This window comes from Vigna umbellata, chromosome 7, assembly GCF_029865625.1.
Source record: "Vigna umbellata cultivar VRB3 chromosome 7, Vumbellata_1.0, whole genome shotgun sequence".
Taxonomy (NCBI): Eukaryota; Viridiplantae; Streptophyta; class Magnoliopsida; order Fabales; family Fabaceae; genus Vigna; species Vigna umbellata.
In genome coordinates this window covers 48,468,557-48,489,395 of record NC_142171.1, presented here as the reverse complement: position 1 = coordinate 48,489,395, position 20,839 = coordinate 48,468,557, and the positions used below count along the sequence as shown (strand labels likewise).

General features: G+C 35.6%; 1 long non-coding RNA gene across 1 annotated transcript; it reads left to right on the top strand.

The window, feature by feature from the left end:
• Positions 1–437: 437 nt before the first annotated feature.
• LOC148196478 (uncharacterized) lies at positions 438–3,046 on the top strand. Its single transcript, XR_015780818.1, has 3 exons — positions 438–610; positions 709–794; positions 2,624–3,046. It is a non-coding gene; the product is annotated as an uncharacterized LOC148196478 (long non-coding RNA).
• The last annotated feature ends 17,793 nt before the right edge of the window (positions 3,047–20,839 follow it).

The following is a 20,839-nucleotide window of genomic DNA, read 5'->3' as shown; positions in this document are numbered from 1 at the left end:
TTATGCTCCACATTAATTAGTTTCCTAGAATCATATGTACAATTAATTAAGTATCAAGAGAAAATAGAAACCATATGCACAATTTAGTTAAAATTGAGATTTAAATTGAAACCTGTGAGACCCTGGATAATTAGCAAATTTAATCCTGACATCACACCACTAACACACACACCACGTCACTGTTGCGGGTAATTAAAAACCCACTTTCAACTCTGATTTTCACCTCTGCAATGCACAGAAAACTGAACCACCATCATTCTCTGCAACATTAAAAACGCACCACTCCTTACATGCACACCTGCCACTTGTCACGTTAGAAACTTACAAATCAGAATTTAGTATGCAGGTGTCAGTCTTGGACATGTTTGTTCAAGCAAACGTTACTTTAACAAAACCAAAGTTTTCTGAGAACCCTTTCACCTGCACACTCATTCATCTTCTTCCTCAGAAAACCAAACTCTTCATTTTCTCCAAATTTCTCTCTAAGAATCCTTAACTTCTCTCTATCAGAAAACTCACGTTTCCTCTCTGATCACAATTGCAGCACCATAGGAATGTTAGTACTGCTGTGATCTCCATTTTGGACCAAACAGAAACTGAATCCAATCTGGTAAGCCTTCTTACTGTATTTCGTTCTTAGGTTTCTGGAAGAATAGAGTTTTAGTGCATGCAAGTATGTAGTCTCAGAGTTCTGCAATTTTTGATTAGATTTGTTTTGGAAGAATCAAGAATATAATAGAAGCATAGTTGGATAAAGCCATTTTCATCTAGGACAAGTTGGAACTTCAATCCGGGTAAGGGAAGCTTATATGTTTAATTCATACTGCTTGATTTTATAATCTGAGTTGCATGTATATGAAATCTGATATTTGAGCCTTATGAACGTTTACTGATATGAGATATAAATTCTGGTTCATTTGCATGTTGTTTTGGATACGCATGAAAGATGTGTGAATGTTATAGAGTTGGAATGATTAGATCGATTGAATCTGTCATGAATGAACACTGCTTAATTGTATTATATATGTTGTTGCTGATTTTTGATTTAAATGTATATTGATTTGATTCTGTATAAATGGAGTATGGTGATTGTATATTTGGAATGATCCAAATGTTGAAATCTGTATGATTTGATGTATTAAATCTGAAAGGAAAGTTGTCAAGTTCATAAAAATCGAAATCTGGAAAATTCTGTTAAGAGTTGAGAAATCTGGTCTCTGTACTGATAAAGGACGTTCGTCCCTGTACGGTCTTAAACCGTTCGGTTTTCAGTTAAGCTTACTTAGACTAGAATTCTTTCATTTGGAAAGAATTCTGCCCGAGAATGAGCGTCCCTAGTTGATGATCTGAGCGTTCGTCTAGCTCAGTAATATTTAAATATTTAAAACTTTATAAATGAGTGACGTTCGGCCTTAAGTAGAGCGTCCGTCCTTAATAACGTTCGTCCTAAATGAAGTTCGACCTTCTGTTGAACGTTCGTCTACAGAGCGTTCGTTTCTATATTGAACGTTCGTTCATAACTGGTGTTCGGTCATATACCTAAACGTTCGTCCTACCCAACGTTCGGTTTATACCAACGTTCGTTCTGATTGTGCTCGGTCATTGACTTAGCGTTCGTTCCAAAGCGGGGTTCGGTTTCTAAACTGAACGCTCGTCCCTATTATTGAATTTTGAGCGAACATAACTGGCGTTCGTCCAAATTGTTAAATTACGTTCGTACTTGGACTGCCAGTGCTGTTCTTCTGAAATCAATTATATTGCTGGTGTATCTAAACACTTATCACTGGTTTTATTCCTTGGGTTCTATCTAGATTCTTTACACTTAAAATCTTTCAATGTATTATTCATCTCTTCTAAAGATCAGTATTTTCAAATTATCAAGAGTTGAAGCATATTAAGTGAATAAATGACTCGTTTCTTTTGTTCAGAAACGTGAAATCAAAGGTTCTGTGATAAGTTCATTTTATTTGATTAAAGAATGCATGACGTTAATATTAAGAGAGTGAAATACAGAATGGAGATATTATAATTATGAAAGGATATGATGGTTGAACACGACATGATATGATTATATGATTTTGAACTTGAATGAGCGTTCCATGGAGGAGCTTCTCAGTTGTATTAAATGCTAAATTTGTAAAGTATGAACATGGACAAGTTACTGATGGCTTGGTCCATCCTGATATTCCGTGATGCTCATCTTCACGTAGAAGGGGGTAGTCATGCGTGGGAATGGCAGGAGGTCATTCGTATCCCTCACTTAGCAGGGGCGAATGATTAACCTCAAGTGGAGGTCATTCGTATCCCTCACTTAGCAGGGGCGAAGGATTAACCGCATGTGGAAGCTGATTAGGTATATCCCGGCTACCACACCACTTGGGTGCAAGGACGCCTGTAACTACATGGTTCATACAGTTCAGTACAGTCTGTTTTATATAGATTTATATGTTAAATTTTATGATTAAGTTGTTTGATGTATCTGTGAATTAAATTGTGAACTGTATGTATGTTGTATTAATTAAACAATATAAGCTTACCCTTGCAATTTTCCTGGTGCTGTTTACTGTCCATGTATAATCCGTCTTGTCAAAATGCAATGATCATCCGTTGTGGATGTGAGCAGAGGGTGATGCATCTCTTGAAGTATTACTGGAAGAAGAAAATTTGGAAGATGCAAACCTGGTTGAAGTTGAAGTAAAAGCTGAACAGTAGAGGCGCGATTCCGTAGCAGTTTTAGTCTAGTGTGTTGTGCAGTATTTTTGGCAGTTGTATATATATATAGTTCTGCAGATCTGTTTTGTATTTATCTGAAAATTTGGAATTCTGTCAAGTGCTGGACTGTATTTTGATATTCTGTATTTAAATTCTACAGAATGGATAATCAGAACTGGTTTCTGTTTATTTTTTTATGAATTCTGAACACTGCAGATTTTACTGTACGTGCTGTATGTTAAGTTTTAAAATTCTGAGCTACTGTAATATTCTTAAGACTGCACTGTTTATCTCTGTAAATGTGATCAGTTCTGGTTAATGGTAATTATCATTATTTTGGGATGTTACATTAGTGGTATCAGAGCAGTTTTGTTCTCTTAAGGACACTGTAGGGTTATGAGTGCACTGTGTTTTGCTGTGTGCTGTTTGACTCTGGGGCAACGCACTCCTTCATCTCGAAGGCGTGTGTTGAAAAGCTGGGAATAGTAGAGAGAGATCTGCAGTTTGACTTGGTGGTATCAACACCAGCGGCTGGAGAGCTTAGAACATCTACCGTGTGCATTAGATGTCCTATTGTGGTTGAGGGGCATAGTTATAAGGTGAACTTAATCTGTTTACCTTTGAAGGACTTGGAAATAATTCTAGGAATGGATTGGTTGGCTACCAACCATATTATTATAGATTGTGGCAAGAAGGAATTAGTGTTTCCTGAAGATGATGAAGAATGTGTGGGAGTTACATTCGGTCAGTTAAGGGAGGATATAATGGAAGGTGCAAGCTGTTTTCTCATTATGACACATGAAGACAAGGAGTTTTGTGGGGCTGGCTGGTTATTACAGACGTTTCATAGAGGGGTTCGCCAAGATAGTGGCTCCTCTTACTAGATTGACTAGAAAGGATCAGCCATTCGCTTGGACTGATCTGTGTGAGGAACGGTTCCAGGAGCTGAAGATGAAATTGACGAGCGCGCCAGTTTTGATTATTCCAGACACGTCCAAGCCATTTGAAGTGTACTGTGACGCATCTCACCAAGGTTTGGGCTGTGTGCTCATGCAAGAGAGACGTGCAGTAGCGTACGCGTCTCGCCAGTTGAAGATTCATGAACGCAATTATCCCACACACGACCTGGAGTTGGCAGCTGTCGTTTTTGCACTAAAGATTTGGAGGCACTATTTATGCGGATCAACGTTCCAAGTCTTTAGTGATCACAAGAGCCTCAAATATTTGTTTGATCAGAGGGAGCTGAATATGAGGCAAAGACGTTGGCTGGAATTTTTAAAAGATTATGATTTTGAACTGCTATATCACCCTGGGAAAGCCAACGTAGTGGCAGACGCCCTAAGCAGGAATACAGTACAAGTCTCATTGATGATGGTGAAGGAGCTGAACTTGGTGGAGAATTTTAGAGATCTAAGATTACAATTTGAATTAGGAGAGAACGTAATAAGGTGCTGTAATCTTAGAATTTCTAGTGATGTGTTTGACAGAATCTGGATGAAGCAACGTGAGGATGAAGAACTGTTGAAGATATTTGATGCACTCGGTTCAGAAAAAGCTAAGGAGTTTAATGCTGGAACGGATGGTATGTTGCGTTATTTGGGAAGAACTTGCATTCCCAATGATGGAGAGCTGAAACGTATTATATTGGAAGAAGCTCATCATAGTCGTCTTAGCATACACCCCGGTATGACTAAGATGTATCAAGATCTTAGGAAATCTTTCTGGTGGCCGGGAATGAAGAGTGATGTTGCACGCTTTGTGGCATCTTGCTTAACCTGTCAACGCGCCAAGGCTGAACACCAACGTCCAGGTGGATTGCTTCAACAATTGGAGATTCCTGAATGGAAGTGGGACAGCATTTCCATGGACTTTGTGACTCATCTGCCACGCACAGTCAAGAATCACGATTCAATCTGGGTAATTGTGGACAGATTAACTAAGAGCGCCCACTTCTTAGCCGTGAATTTGAAGATGTCAATGACAAATTTGGCTAAGCTGTACATCAAGGAGATAGTGCGTCTTCATGGAGTGCCTTCAAGCATAGTTTCTGACCGAGACACGAGATTCACATCTCGGTTTTGGCAATCTTTACAAGGTGAATTGGGAAGCAAGCTACAGATGAGTTCTGCGTATCATCCGCAAACAGATGGCCAATCTGAAAGGACCATCCAGACGTTAGAAGATTTGCTTAGGACGTGTGTCCTGGACCATTTAGGCGCATGGGATGAGGTCTTGCCACTGGTGGAATTCACATACAATAACAGTTTCCAGTCTAGCATTGGTATGGCGCCTTTTGAAGCTCTCTATGGAAGGAAGTGCAGAACGCCACTTTGCTGGTTTCAGGAAGGAGAGAATGTGCTAACTGGACCAGAACTTATCCAGCAAACTACTGATAAAGTGAAATTGATTCAGGACAGATTGAAGACATCCTTGAGCAGACAGAAATCTTATGCAGATAGGAGGAGAAGACCCTTGGAGTTTGCAGCAGGAGACCATGTATTTTTAAGGTTGAATCCAATCACTGGAGTGGGAAGAGTTGTTCGTCCAAAGAAGCTGTCTCCCAAGTTCATAGGACCGTATCAAATTCTGAAGAAGATTGGACCAGTAGCTTATGAGCTTGCTTTGCCTCCTCAACTATCAAACCTTCATCCTGTTTTCCATGTGTCTCAACTCAGAAAGTATATAGCCAATCCCTCTCATGTTTTAGAACTGGAAGACATTCAACTACAACCTGATCGAACGCTGGAGTTGCAACCAATCCGCATTGATGATGTTCGCACTAAATTACACAAGAGGAAGGATGTTCGATTGGTGAAGGTAGTGTGGGATGCCAAGAATGGAGATTCAACGTGGGAGGTGGAGAGTGCAATGAGGGACTTATATCCACACTTATTCATAGGTAAATTCTGAATTTTCGAGGACGAAAATTTTTGTAGTTAGGGAGAATGTGAGACCCTGGATAATTAGCAAATTTAATCCTGACATCACACCACTAACACACACACCACGTCACTGTTGCGGGTAATTAAAAACCCACTTTCAACTCTGATTTTCACCTCTGCAATGCACAGAAAACTGAACCACCATCATTCTCTGCAACATTAAAAACGCACCACTCCTTACATGCACACCTGCCACTTGTCACGTTAGAAACTTACAAATCAGAATTTAGTATGCAGGTGTCAGTCTTGGACATGTTTGTTCAAGCAAACGTTACTTTAACAAAACCAAAGTTTTCTGAGAACCCTTTCACCTGCACACTCATTCATCTTCTTCCTCAGAAAACCAAACTCTTCATTTTCTCCAAATTTCTCTCTAAGAATCCTTAACTTCTCTCTATCAGAAAACTCACGTTTCCTCTCTGATCACAATTGCAGCACCATAGGAATGTTAGTACTGCTGTGATCTCCATTTTGGACCAAACAGAAACTGAATCCAATCTGGTAAGCCTTCTTACTGTATTTCGTTCTTAGGTTTCTGGAAGAATAGAGTTTTAGTGCATGCAAGTATGTAGTCTCAGAGTTCTGCAATTTTTGATTAGATTTGTTTTGGAAGAATCAAGAATATAATAGAAGCATAGTTGGATAAAGCCATTTTCATCTAGGACAAGTTGGAACTTCAATCCGGGTAAGGGAAGCTTATATGTTTAATTCATACTGCTTGATTTTATAATCTGAGTTGCATGTATATGAAATCTGATATTTGAGCCTTATGAACGTTTACTGATATGAGATATAAATTCTGGTTCATTTGCATGTTGTTTTGGATACGCATGAAAGATGTGTGAATGTTATAGAGTTGGAATGATTAGATCGATTGAATCTGTCATGAATGAACACTGCTTAATTGTATTATATATGTTGTTGCTGATTTTTGATTTAAATGTATATTGATTTGATTCTGTATAAATGGAGTATGGTGATTGTATATTTGGAATGATCCAAATGTTGAAATCTGTATGATTTGATGTATTAAATCTGAAAGGAAAGTTGTCAAGTTCATAAAAATCGAAATCTGGAAAATTCTGTTAAGAGTTGAGAAATCTGGTCTCTGTACTGATAAAGGACGTTCGTCCCTGTACGGTCTTAAACCGTTCGGTTTTCAGTTAAGCTTACTTAGACTAGAATTCTTTCATTTGGAAAGAATTCTGCCCGAGAATGAGCGTCCCTAGTTGATGATCTGAGCGTTCGTCTAGCTCAGTAATATTTAAATATTTAAAACTTTATAAATGAGTGACGTTCGGCCTTAAGTAGAGCGTCCGTCCTTAATAACGTTCGTCCTAAATGAAGTTCGACCTTCTGTTGAACGTTCGTCTACAGAGCGTTCGTTTCTATATTGAACGTTCGTTCATAACTGGTGTTCGGTCATATACCTAAACGTTCGTCCTACCCAACGTTCGGTTTATACCAACGTTCGTTCTGATTGTGCTCGGTCATTGACTTAGCGTTCGTTCCAAAGCGGGGTTCGGTTTCTAAACTGAACGCTCGTCCCTATTATTGAATTTTGAGCGAACATAACTGGCGTTCGTCCAAATTGTTAAATTACGTTCGTACTTGGACTGCCAGTGCTGTTCTTCTGAAATCAATTATATTGCTGGTGTATCTAAACACTTATCACTGGTTTTATTCCTTGGGTTCTATCTAGATTCTTTACACTTAAAATCTTTCAATGTATTATTCATCTCTTCTAAAGATCAGTATTTTCAAATTATCAAGAGTTGAAGCATATTAAGTGAATAAATGACTCGTTTCTTTTGTTCAGAAACGTGAAATCAAAGGTTCTGTGATAAGTTCATTTTATTTGATTAAAGAATGCATGACGTTAATATTAAGAGAGTGAAATACAGAATGGAGATATTATAATTATGAAAGGATATGATGGTTGAACACGACATGATATGATTATATGATTTTGAACTTGAATGAGCGTTCCATGGAGGAGCTTCTCAGTTGTATTAAATGCTAAATTTGTAAAGTATGAACATGGACAAGTTACTGATGGCTTGGTCCATCCTGATATTCCGTGATGCTCATCTTCACGTAGAAGGGGGTAGTCATGCGTGGGAATGGCAGGAGGTCATTCGTATCCCTCACTTAGCAGGGGCGAATGATTAACCTCAAGTGGAGGTCATTCGTATCCCTCACTTAGCAGGGGCGAAGGATTAACCGCATGTGGAAGCTGATTAGGTATATCCCGGCTACCACACCACTTGGGTGCAAGGACGCCTGTAACTACATGGTTCATACAGTTCAGTACAGTCTGTTTTATATAGATTTATATGTTAAATTTTATGATTAAGTTGTTTGATGTATCTGTGAATTAAATTGTGAACTGTATGTATGTTGTATTAATTAAACAATATAAGCTTACCCTTGCAATTTTCCTGGTGCTGTTTACTGTCCATGTATAATCCGTCTTGTCAAAATGCAATGATCATCCGTTGTGGATGTGAGCAGAGGGTGATGCATCTCTTGAAGTATTACTGGAAGAAGAAAATTTGGAAGATGCAAACCTGGTTGAAGTTGAAGTAAAAGCTGAACAGTAGAGGCGCGATTCCGTAGCAGTTTTAGTCTAGTGTGTTGTGCAGTATTTTTGGCAGTTGTATATATATATAGTTCTGCAGATCTGTTTTGTATTTATCTGAAAATTTGGAATTCTGTCAAGTGCTGGACTGTATTTTGATATTCTGTATTTAAATTCTACAGAATGGATAATCAGAACTGGTTTCTGTTTATTTTTTTATGAATTCTGAACACTGCAGATTTTACTGTACGTGCTGTATGTTAAGTTTTAAAATTCTGAGCTACTGTAATATTCTTAAGACTGCACTGTTTATCTCTGTAAATGTGATCAGTTCTGGTTAATGGTAATTATCATTATTTTGGGATGTTACAAAACCTAAAAGATGCTACGATTTTATATAGTATTTATGTGTGTGTGTGTTAAAGTTTTGATAAATTTGTTTATATTTTTAATATCAGGATCCGTCATAGATATTATTGTTTAGAGTAGAAGAACCCTACTTGATCCAATTTTTGTGAATGAATTCATCTTTATCTTTTTTTTAATCAATTTTTAGAAGTTTTAGAAAGTTTTTTTATTACAAGTGATTAAATTGAGTATAAGAGTAATTTTTATTTGATTATAATTGTTATGGTATGTTTAGATTGTTAATAAGAGTTTTATGTATATAGGTTTCGTATTTTATGAGTGGAAGTTTGGAGCTCTTAAGGAACTTAACACATGTAAGTGAAACTAATTTATTTATTTTAAGTATTAATATATGAATTTAATTTAATGCACAAGCTTTTCGGAAGTAGAGTTGACATATGATGTTAATAGTTGATGACATAAGGGGAAGTAGTTGGACTGAGAAATATATTAGACAATTGATTTTGTTGTAGTGATGTAAGTTAATGAATGGTAGACACGTATAAGTGTTTGAAGTTGTTTTTATTTTATTTTAATAAACACTATGTGTTTGGTGTATTGTGTTTTCAAGTTTTTACATATTAGGGTTAATTTATTTTCAAATTTACGTATCTGGGTCACATTTTAAATTAATTAACATAAGGGTTAAGTAGTACATGGTGGTGATGAATTCTTCGTGAGAAAGTTTGTGAAATGTTTGCACAATTTCTTAATAATATTAAATTCATCCTTAGGTTTGGCGACTTTAGCGAGATTAAACTTAATTAATCACCACTATTAACTAAAGTCGTATATATAATTGGCGACTTCAATCTTAAGTAAAATTATACATATGATTGACAAGTTCAACCTAAGTTTAATTTCAAAAGTCGTGCCTAAGGTTTGCAACTTCAGTATAATCCAATTTGAATTTATGTTATGACACATGTTGATGACTTCAACTTCAAATATATGAAACCAAAATCGTAGAAGTGGTTGACAACTTCACCCTAGAATCAAAAGAACTAAAGTCATGTACTTGTCTAACGACTTCATTTTAGGCCATTTTAATTTTTTTGTTGGTTGTATAAGTTCACTTTGGCACACTGACTTCATTATTTTTCACCTTCGTGGTGTATGTTTTTAGATAATTTTAGGTAAGTTAATTTTTGTGTATGTTTTAGATAATTTTAGGTTTGTTAATGGTGGATGTTAGAAGATAATGTGTATACAAAATTTAGAGAAAAGTTTAATGAAAAAGTAAGACATATTATGATTGAAATTACAAGTGAAGCATATATAATCAGGATTCTCTACAGGGACAATTACTTCTATTTTGCCCTTCATTTCGACAATAAGAGCACTTTTTAGGTTTGTTAAGGATTTGCTAATCTATTTTGTTAGAGATATGATTAATTATTGGTCTTCCTACTTGGTGATGTTTCATAGTAGGGTCAAGTATGAAATGTGGTTCGGTGTAAGAAGATCTATAGTTTTCATTTTGAATTAGATGGACTTGGATCTCATAAGTCTTGAAGATATTATAAAGGTTGTACACAGGGATAATAAATGTTGATATTTGTAGATGACAAAAAGAACAAACCGCAAACACATGAGAACAAGGTAATTGTTAAGACCTCGACAAGTGTACCGAATCGTATGAAGTAATAATAAAATGGTAAGACCAAATATCGTTTCCCAAAGGACTCATGACACTAAACAGTTATGTGATTACTAACTAATTAAGACTTTTGAAGAACAATTTAGGGGTTTTGAATGCAAATGCAATAAAAATAAACATGAATGCAATTTTAACCTGTTGAAAGAAAAAAAAACACAATAATGAATGGATGATATTGAAAATATGAGATGAATATGTTGTTGGGGTTTAAATTTCACCGACTTTCCTCTCATGCATATATGAATTCAGCTTCTTCATTAATGTCAATATCACTTTCTAAATTACTTAAAACCCGATGTCTCGGCGAAGAAAGTCTATCCTTAATTACTAGTTCACAATGTCTTGTATCCTAATAATTAATTCTGCATTACGCTTAGAAGCTTAAGATAACCAAAACTCATATCCCTATGTCTAGGCAATACTGCTTTTGGGAGCAATTCTCCAAATCTAGGTTTCCCCGTATGTGTCCCCATCACGAAAACCAATAATCATGCCATTAATGAGTTAAACATAACAAGCATTGAGCAAAGAAGAATAACCCTAACAATTAATGAAAGAAACATAAAAATATTGGAATCAATTCAAATACATGAGAGTTCACAAGGTTACATCATCCCCCAACAACAAATAAGGTTTAGTTCCCCATCATCATAGAGAAACTAGATGAACAATGAAATGAAATAGATAGAAAAACCCTAAAAACTGAAGAAGAGAGCTTCCGCATCCACTTCTGCCTCCAAAGAGTTGAAAATTTTGAATTTGTGTCAATTTTGTCAAAAGGATCCCTCTCTAGGTCGAACAAATCCTTAAATAGGGCTGAATTGGGCCATGGGCCAACATTGTTGGCGCTCACATTGTTGATCGATCGGTTCTAGGTCGAGCAAGTGTCATGGACTGATCTGTTTCACTTTGTTAGTCATTCGACCTCACACTGTTGACCGATCGACCTCTTCTTTCTCACACCGTTCGGTGTGCAGTCTATTACATTGTTCGGTCTATCTCCTCTCACCGATCGGTCTGCATTCTCCTCTATCACATCGTTCGGTCTGTCTTCTTGAACCAATCAGTCTTGATTCTCCTCTTTCAAATCATTCCAATTTCCTACAAAATCAAGACAATTTAGTGATAAACTTCAAGTATAACTTCAACTCTCGTATTCACAAAACTAAACTAAAAACATGAGTTCAAGCAAGCTTCTAAGTCCAAAAAGGGTTGATTTAGTATCAAAATTGCATCACAGATAATGGTATTTTCAACCGTTATCAGTAACCAAAGAGCTTGGAACTCACCACAATCACACCACCATTCCTTTAATTTAACCGTGTATGACATAGGGTTGCATCCTAGTTGTGGAGTGACTACCTATTGAACATTAATTCTAAATTTTAGTGATCAAATCTTTAGACATGACATATGCAGATTATATTTCATTTTATATAAAAATAGCAGTAATATCTTCAAGATATTGATCTCTTCATTGTGGCATGCACTCGATCTTAGTTCCTCATTAAACAAACCAAGATATTGTTCTTTCAAATGTCACCTTTACTAAAGCATAAATTGGTAAGGATCGCGCGACCTTTAATATTGAATTCATGCATTCCGCTAGGTTTGTTGTCATGTAGCCATATCTCTTACCGCCATCATATCTCTAAGTCCATTTTTCTAATGGAATTTGATCAATCCAAGGCACTGCTTAACGGAATTATGATCTTATAGCCATCAACTTTGCGTGTAGAGTGGGTTGTTTCATTTTATACCATGTGAAAGCTAACAATTAAGAATTTTCATATTTGGTCATTTGTAAAATAAATGTGGAAAATGATTTAACATACCCATGTTTACTAATTGTTGCTTAAGCTCAATATTTATTAATCTTTTACTGAAATTTGAGGTGATATGTCTTATGCAATAAACTAAGGTACAACCATATTCTTCTCAATGAACTTCTAATGACGGTAAAGGGAACATAATAAAATTATCTTGGTTGAATGACAACTTCCAAGACCTACCAGATGACACAACTAGAAAAATCATTGCCTAATTTGCTCGTGCACAGATTCTAGTTGGAAGACTTAAATTCAGTTTCAAATTACAGTTGGGGTTTGACGGTCTAGGCATGCTAATATCATGCTTTAGACCATGGAGTTAAAACTACCCAAGAAAACATTGGAGCGTGCATCCTTCTATTGTATTATTAGGCATGGGAACACATTAAGACAATTTCTCCATCAATCAACCCCTTAATAACTGAAGAGATTCTGGTAGGAGTTGGCTTTCCACTTATAAAGAGGTGGGATTTTGCACATACACTTCAACAAAATCACCCTACCAACGTAGTGTGAGTTATAAGGAAGTTATTAGACGACTTGAATCCCGAAATGGTTCTTAGTGAAACTTTTCTTGTAATTTTTTTAAAAATATTTTCCTCTTATATTATGAAATTTATTGTAGTTCCTTTGGACGCCTTATATCACAGACAATATCACTCCATTGATTATTATAGAGGTTCTCGTGGTCTATCGAGCCTACATTCCTCTTATTTGTTTCGCCATAGTTGAATTTCACCAGGTTGATAGGGTTTTGTTCTAATTTGACTTCGGAAAAATAATTCCCCGTTCAACTTTTAAATTTAGATCAACTTCATAAAGATCACATGACAGGGAGAGCCAACATATGTTGGGTCGAGTATCATTATAGGTGGATAACTTATTGGAATGACCGAGACACTCGACTCATTCAAGGTACTTTGTTCATGGGTAATGACCATTTGTGTGACACCACACCTGATATGATATGGTACATTAGCCGTACAAATTGCTACATATTGCCTCCGGAACCAACATTTGATGACGATTTAAGTTTAATTTCTAAAGGATTAACTCATATACTTATTTTCTATTTATGAATAATTTACATTCTCCTCCCACAGTATGACATTCCACCAGAGCCTTAACCTCGATATCAAGATGTTGCATCTTCTTCCTATGGTCTACAGGTTCATTAATACACAATTAATCAGTCTAGTTTATCTAGTGTGCCCCAAACTCCGATGTCCACAAACTTAGATCATCATCATCAAAACATGTCTTTTCAGTCACCATCCAAAAGTGTTCCATTCACGTATAACATTTTCCCTAGTTAACTAGATATTTTCTCTAATTCACCAAATATGTTCAAAACTTTTGTATTCAATCACACGTCATCCATGTGATACTATCATCCGACAATGCCATCCCAAGTCATGGTTGGTCAAGGTGACAATAATGATAGTGAAGACAACAATGATGATGATGAGTTGTCACCTTCACTCTTCCATAACTACCACACAATAGAGGCCTAAAAGACAAACACGAAGACCACGTATTGGGACTTCATCTCATATATGAATTCTCTACACTATATTAACAATGAAGAAAAAGTATTTGTATTAAGATTTACATCTTTAACTTTGTTAGTAATGAACTTTCTTGTTATTTTCCTAAAGTATCTTCCATCAATTCATAGCTAAGAATTAATAAGCTGAAGTCGTCAATCTTTCTCATGACTTCAGCTTAGCATTTTTCCAAAATTTTATTAACACTCAAGTCTCCAATGTAGTCCACAACTTTAGTTGAATTATTTTAAAGTTGAAGTCTCAAATCACTACCACAACTTTAGTTCAACAATTTTTGCACAGTTCAAAGTGGATTTATGTTTAAGTCACCATCCCTAGGCACGACTTTAGTTCAAAATCATTTATGCTAAAGTCACCAACCCTAGGCACGATTTCAATTCAAAATGAATTTAGGTTGAAGTAGTCAACCCTGGACACAAATTTAGTTAAATTGAACTCAAGTTGAAGTCGTCAATCATATGTACGACTTTACTTAATGTTGAAATACCAATCATATATATGATTTTAGGGGGTGATTAATTAACAATAATCTCACTAAAGTCATCAAACCTAAGGACAACTTATTATTAAGATATTGATAAAGGACTATTTCCTGAAACATATAAGAGAAGAATTTGAAGAAGAACATTTGTAATTCAAAGGATCTATGACAATGTCAAAGATCAAAACACGTCTCCTTGAATCTTAAATATTATAATCTTCCATGAAGAAAGGAATTTAAAGAATATGAAAATCATGAGTAAAATTGAATAATAGTTTAGGAAATTAAATAAATTTTATTTTTATTTTAATTACAAACAATTTTTTTTAATTTTAAAGTTATTTTTGGACCAAATATTCTTGGACTTTCTTTCAGGGTTTCTTAGGTGCCTTAAACATTTGTACTTATATATAGGGACACCAAATACATATGTAGACACTTTTGAGTCATATATAATATATGCATTTGCATTTTTTAGAGAGGATTCTCCTGCTTCTTTGTTTAGAACTCTAATTCTTATCAAAGATTAACATCTTTGTAGCAAATCTTCACTTGACTTACCAATCTACTAGATTATGGCATCCCCATCTCTGTCTTGTTCAGCGTTCTTCTTTGATTTATTTTTATTGTGCCCTTGAGGATTCAAACTCAAAAAATATTGTACTCTGATAACGGTTGAATATACCGTTATCTATGAGGTAATTTTGATATTAAATCAACCCTTTTTGGACTTAGAAGCTTGCTTGAACTCATGTTTTTGCTTTAGTTTTTCGAATAAGTGAGTAGCAGGTATACTTGATGATATTATCACTAAGTTCCCTTGATTTTGTAGGTTATTAGTATGATTTGGAAGAAGAGCAAAAGTATCAAGGGGCTGGAATTCAAGAGGGACAGTTAAAGCATCACAAAAAGGAGAATAGGAGGTCACGTAGGGCGCCTGAGCGTCAGTTTTGTGTTACAGAGCGCCTAGGCTCCCCATTCTAGGCGTCTGAGCACCAGCTTTCTCTCACACACCGCTTGGGCGCCCCACTTAAGGCGCTGAGCACCAGCAAAGTGGGTTTGGACCTGTTTTCTGTTATTTTTCTGTTCTATTTAAGGACTTGGACGTCCTAGGGATTGTATCTCTTGATGGCTTGAGCACAAAAACACATTTTTCACCCCTTGGAGGCAGATTTGGGGATGTGGGAGCTCTTCTCTTCAATTTCTAGGGTTTTTCTATCTATTTCATTCCATTGTTCATCTAGTTTCCCCATGACAAGGGGAAACTAAATTCAATTTGTTGTTGGGGGAAGATGTAACCTTTAAACTCTAATGTATTTGAATTGGTTTTAATTATATATGCTTCTTTCATTAATTGTTAGGGTAATTCTTCTTCGCTCAATGCTTGTTATGTTTAACTCATTCATGGCATGATGTGTGATTTGCATGAGTACCGGGATGTATCTTACAATTCAAGTTCTGAAGAATTGCTCCCAAGAGAAATATTGTCCAAGGATGGGGATAGGAGGATTGTTCGTCTTAAGCTTCTAATCGCAATGCAGAATTAATTATTAGGGATGCAAGGGATTGTGGTCTAGTAATTAAGGATAGGCTTTCTTCGCCGAGGGATCGAGTTTTAAGTACTTTAGAAAGTGACGTTAACAATTGAATGAAGAAGACGAATTTGTATATACATGAGAGTAAACTAGGTGAAATCTAAACCCCAACAACATACTCACATCATATTTTCAACTTCATCCATTCATTCTAGTGTTTAGGCTCAATTGATCAATTTGCATTCATATTTACTTTCTTGTTTTTGCATTCAAAATCCTCAATTGTTTTTCAAAAAGTCTTAATTAGTTGAGTAATCACATGAATGTTTAGTGTCATGAGTCTCTTGGGAAATGATATTTGGTCTTACCATTATTATTACTTGATACGATTTGGTACACTTATCGACATCTTAACAAGTTTTTGGCGCCGTTGCCGGGGACTCGTGGTTTAAATTATACTTTTGTGTGATTCTTAACCGATTAGACTTTATCTTTTTATCTTTTTATCCTTTTAACTTTTTATAATTTTATCTTTTTATCTTTTTTTATCTTTTAGTGTTAATTGGGTGCTCTAGTGTTTTGTTCTCTAGTGTATGCAGGGTACAATTCGGACTAGGAGCACAAAAGTTTCTGAACCTCTTCTTGCAGGTGTTAACACTCGGCAAGTGTACCGAATCGTATCAAGTAATAATAAAATGGTAAGACCAAGTATCGTTTCCCAAAGAACTCACGACCTAGACAGTTATGTGATTTCTTGATTAAATTAGACTTGTAAACAAAATCATTGTGTTTGAATTGCGGAAAATAAACATGAATGCAAGTTTTGATCAATTGGATTGAAAGAAGCAAAAGAGATTAATGTAAAATATGAATGATTATGTTGTTGGGGTTTCCAACTTATCCTATCCACTCTCATGTATTCAAGAATTCATCTTTCTTCATTAAAGTTAATGCCACTTTCGAATTTACCTTAAACCCGATGTCTCAGTGAAGAAAGCCTACTCCTAATCACTAGTTTACAATGTCTTATCTCCGTAGAAATTATTCATGCATTACATTCGGACAGAAGCTTAAAGGATACCGATCCTCCTATTCCTATGTCTAGGTAATATTGCTTCCGGGAGAATTTCCCCAGTTTTAGATTTACCTATATGTGTCCATATAGATAACATCAATGATCATGCAATTGAATGAGTTAAACAAAGCATGCATAGAACGTAGAAGAAAAACCCTAACAATTAATGAAGCAAAACATATAAAATATAGAACCAATTCAATACATGAGAGTTTCAAAGGATTACATCGATTCCCCAACAACAATGGAGGTTTAGTTCACCATAGACATGGTGAAACTAGATGAAAAGAATGAAAAGAATGAAAGATAGAACCCTATAATTTGAAGAAAGGAGCTTCCGCATCCAAAATTTGCCTCCAATGGGTGAAGAAACTGTGATTTCGCCTCTTTCTGTCCAAAGATACCAACCCTAGGTCGACTAAAAACTTATATTGTTTATTAAAAATTACAGAAAATAGGCCCAATTAAATTGCGCTCAGCGGCAGTTTGCGCTCAGCGGTAAGTGTGGTTCTTCAGAATGACGCTCAGCGACAGTTTTAACCCTCAGCGGTGACTGCGGCCTTTCTTTTGTGCACTTTTACTTTCTTTCCTGAGTCCAGCTCCTTACTACTTCAACTTCTTTCATCTAATTCACTTTAATTCCTGCCAAAAGAAGGAAAACCAACCATAAAACTCATCCAACTCTCTTATTTCCAAAACTTAAGCAAAAACATGATTCGAAGCTAGTTTCTATGTCATAAAGGTTGTTTTTAATATCAAAATTAAGTATAAAAATAACGATTTTTCAACCGTTATCAGCAGGTCCGGCAACAGTAGAAGAAAAAGGAGAAACAGGACATCCAGAGAACTTTTCCCTTCTCTTAAGACTCTTTTACAGCCTTCACCTCAAAGATCTGACCAGAGAACAGAAAATATGGCTGAAGAACAGAACGATAGACGTACCCTAGCAGATTATGCAACAGTCATTGACCTTCATCATTTTAATAACATTGCAAGGCCGATGGTTAATGCTGCAAATATGGAGATGAAACCTGCTTTGATTCAATTGGTGACGAGCAACCAATTCAATGGATTATCACATGAAAATCCATATGAGCATCTGACCACATTCAATGAGATATGCAATACTGTGAAGATCAATGGTATGCCAGATGAAGCTATTAAACTGAGCTTCTTTCCTTTCTCTTTGGGAGGCAATGCTAAGATGTGGTTGAACTCTTTTTCAGAAAACAGTTTTACTGAGTGGGAAGTTGTGGTTGCAAAGTTTCTGAACAAGTACTTCCACAATCAAAGGTAAACAAAGGAACACATGAAATTTCTTCTTTCAGACAGGGCATGGATGAAACATTAGGTCAAGCATGAGACAGATTTAAAGGCTTGTTGAGGAAGATGCCCACACATGGCTTCGATGATCCTACAGTAGTCATTCTATTCGTTGGAGGTCTAAGCTCACAAACTAAATTGATGTTGGATGCCTCAGCTAAAGGTAATATCAAGTGCAAGACTCCAAAGGAAGCCTATGATTTGATTGAAAATATGACTACAAATGATAATGAGATGCACACTGAAAGAACTCAAATTCAACAAAAAGGAGTTCTATAATTACAATCTCAAGATGCTCTGTTTGTGCAAAACAAGATTATGACTCAACAGTTGGAAACTCTGATGAAGAAAATCTCTCAATATCCAATGGAGTTGCAGAATGTTTCTCAAGCTTAACATCAACTTTTTGAGCTATGTGATGGAGATCATATCAATGGACAATGCGTCATGCAAGCTATTACCTAAGAAGAAGTCAATTTTATGGATAATCAGGGCCGCCAAGGTAGCTACTACCAAGGGTGGAAACCTCACCCAAGCATGGGTCAAGGGCAAGTTAGGCAATTCAATAGACCATCACAGCAGCAATGGCAAATGCAACCCTCTTTATCTAAAAGAACTGCAAAGTTAGAGGAGACACTCCAACAGTTTATGCAAGTGTCAATCTCCAACCATAAAAGCAATGAAGTTGCCATTAGAAATTTGGAGATGCAGGTTGGTCAACTAGCTAAGAAGTTGGAGGAGATGCCTAACAGGAGTTTTGGGGCTAATACTGAAGTTAACCCTAAGGAAGAGTGCAATGTCATTATGACTAGAAGTGGCACGATGTTAGGTGAGATAAAAATTGAGAGAAAAGAAAAAGTTGAGTTGATTGAAAAAGAAGAGATGAATAAAGAGAGAAAAGAAGAGGCTGAGAGAAAAGAAGTTAAGAAAGATGAGAGGAAAAAGAAAGGAGAAGAGGATGAGAGGAAAAAAGAGAAAATAATTGAGAAGGTCCTTCCTTATCCAAAAAGCTTTTGAAAGACAAAATAAGGAACAATTTGGGCGTTTCAGGGAGATCTTCAAGCAATTGGAGATTACTATGCCCTTGACTGAAGCACTGCAGCAAATTCATGCTTATGTGAAGCACATGAAGCAACTCCTCAATAAGAAGAAGAAATATCTACATGAAGCAACACAAATTACTATGTTGCACTATTGTTTATTAATGTTAATCCATTAAATTATATTTCGTCTTTTTTTAAGTCTTCACATTGTCTCATTTAACTCTTTTTGGCAGCCCTATAATTTTCTAATTTTATTATTTTGTGACTTTTAAAGTTTTGTCTAGAGTTTCGTATTTTCTTTGACCTCCTAAGCCAAGATTAAGATCTCGTAATGTTTTTCACCTTGTTTGTTCACCTTTTCTGTAAGCTACTAGAGTTCTTTGCCAATTGTTAAGGAGACTTTAAGTGGTAAAATGCAATTGAGTACATTCAAGAAAAAGCCTATAAGTGTGATACACGAGTGAAATTTGAGTGAAACACTTAGATGAGTGATGAGGGTCTAAATATATTCTCTTATTTTATTTTCCTAACCTTTTGCAGGATTTATCAATATTGAACAATGTAACAAATTATCGCATAAATATCCTTCTGGAAGTTGTGGCTCGTGAGGTCTTGGTGGAGAATGTCAATGCCTTGGTGTCTAGAATTATAAAGTTGAATGGTGAAACTTTTAGTATTAAAAGGAAGAACAAGCATGACAAAAATGTTTTCTCAAGGGTTAAATCAAGTGTTATAAGATGTTCCAAATGTGAAGGCTATGGGCATGAAACTAATCAGTTCCTAATTTGAATGCAAGTCCTATGATTACTAATGAAGACCTCAAGAACTACATTCTATATTTGAAAGAGGAAGAAGAAAGAACTTTGCAAAGATTAGATGCATTGAAAAGAAGACAAGAGCTGAAGATTAAAAGAGCACAAGAGAGAAAAGAACTTATAGAAATGGAAGAAAGAGAAAGTAGAGAAAAAAAAGAGAAAGAAAAAAGAGCGAGATAGGAGAAAGAAAAGAAAGAGAGAGAAGAGTAAAAGAAGAAAAAGAAAAAAGAGCGAGAAAGGAGAAAGAAAAGAAAGAAAGAAGAAATAGAAGAAAAAGAAAGAAAAGAAGATAGCATCTTGAGTTGTCATTAAAAGAAAATACTAGCTGGTCTCTTTTTTTTTGTTGCCTAGGAAAGATTTGTTTATCAAGGAATCATGTCATCAACAAGGAAAGGAAGACAAAATGACAGAAAAGGAAGACACAAGCTTAGAACTCAAAGAACTCGTGTTTGATAATCTGTTAGCTTATTTGTCAATTCAAAGTCATTATGTTAGTATGGAAACAAGCTTAGAAGTATATATACATGAGTTAGCTTGTTTGACCATCTCTAAACAATTTAAAAATAATCAAAGTCATACTTACAGTTTGATTATTTACTTGAGAAATATTCATTTGATCTTTTTTAAGCATTGCATCTTTAATTTAAAATTGTTTGATGATATTTGCAAGTTTAACCTTGGATGGAGCCCTCTAAATCTTTGATAATAAGAGATTGGATCCAAATCTCATTTTAATAGATTTTTATTTTGGATTATATGACTTTCTCACGAAAAAGTCATCACCACTGTATACAATATAAACCTTGCGGTAATTAATTTAAATTATGGCTTATATGTGTAAATGTTATGAGAAAAGAAAGGATAGGA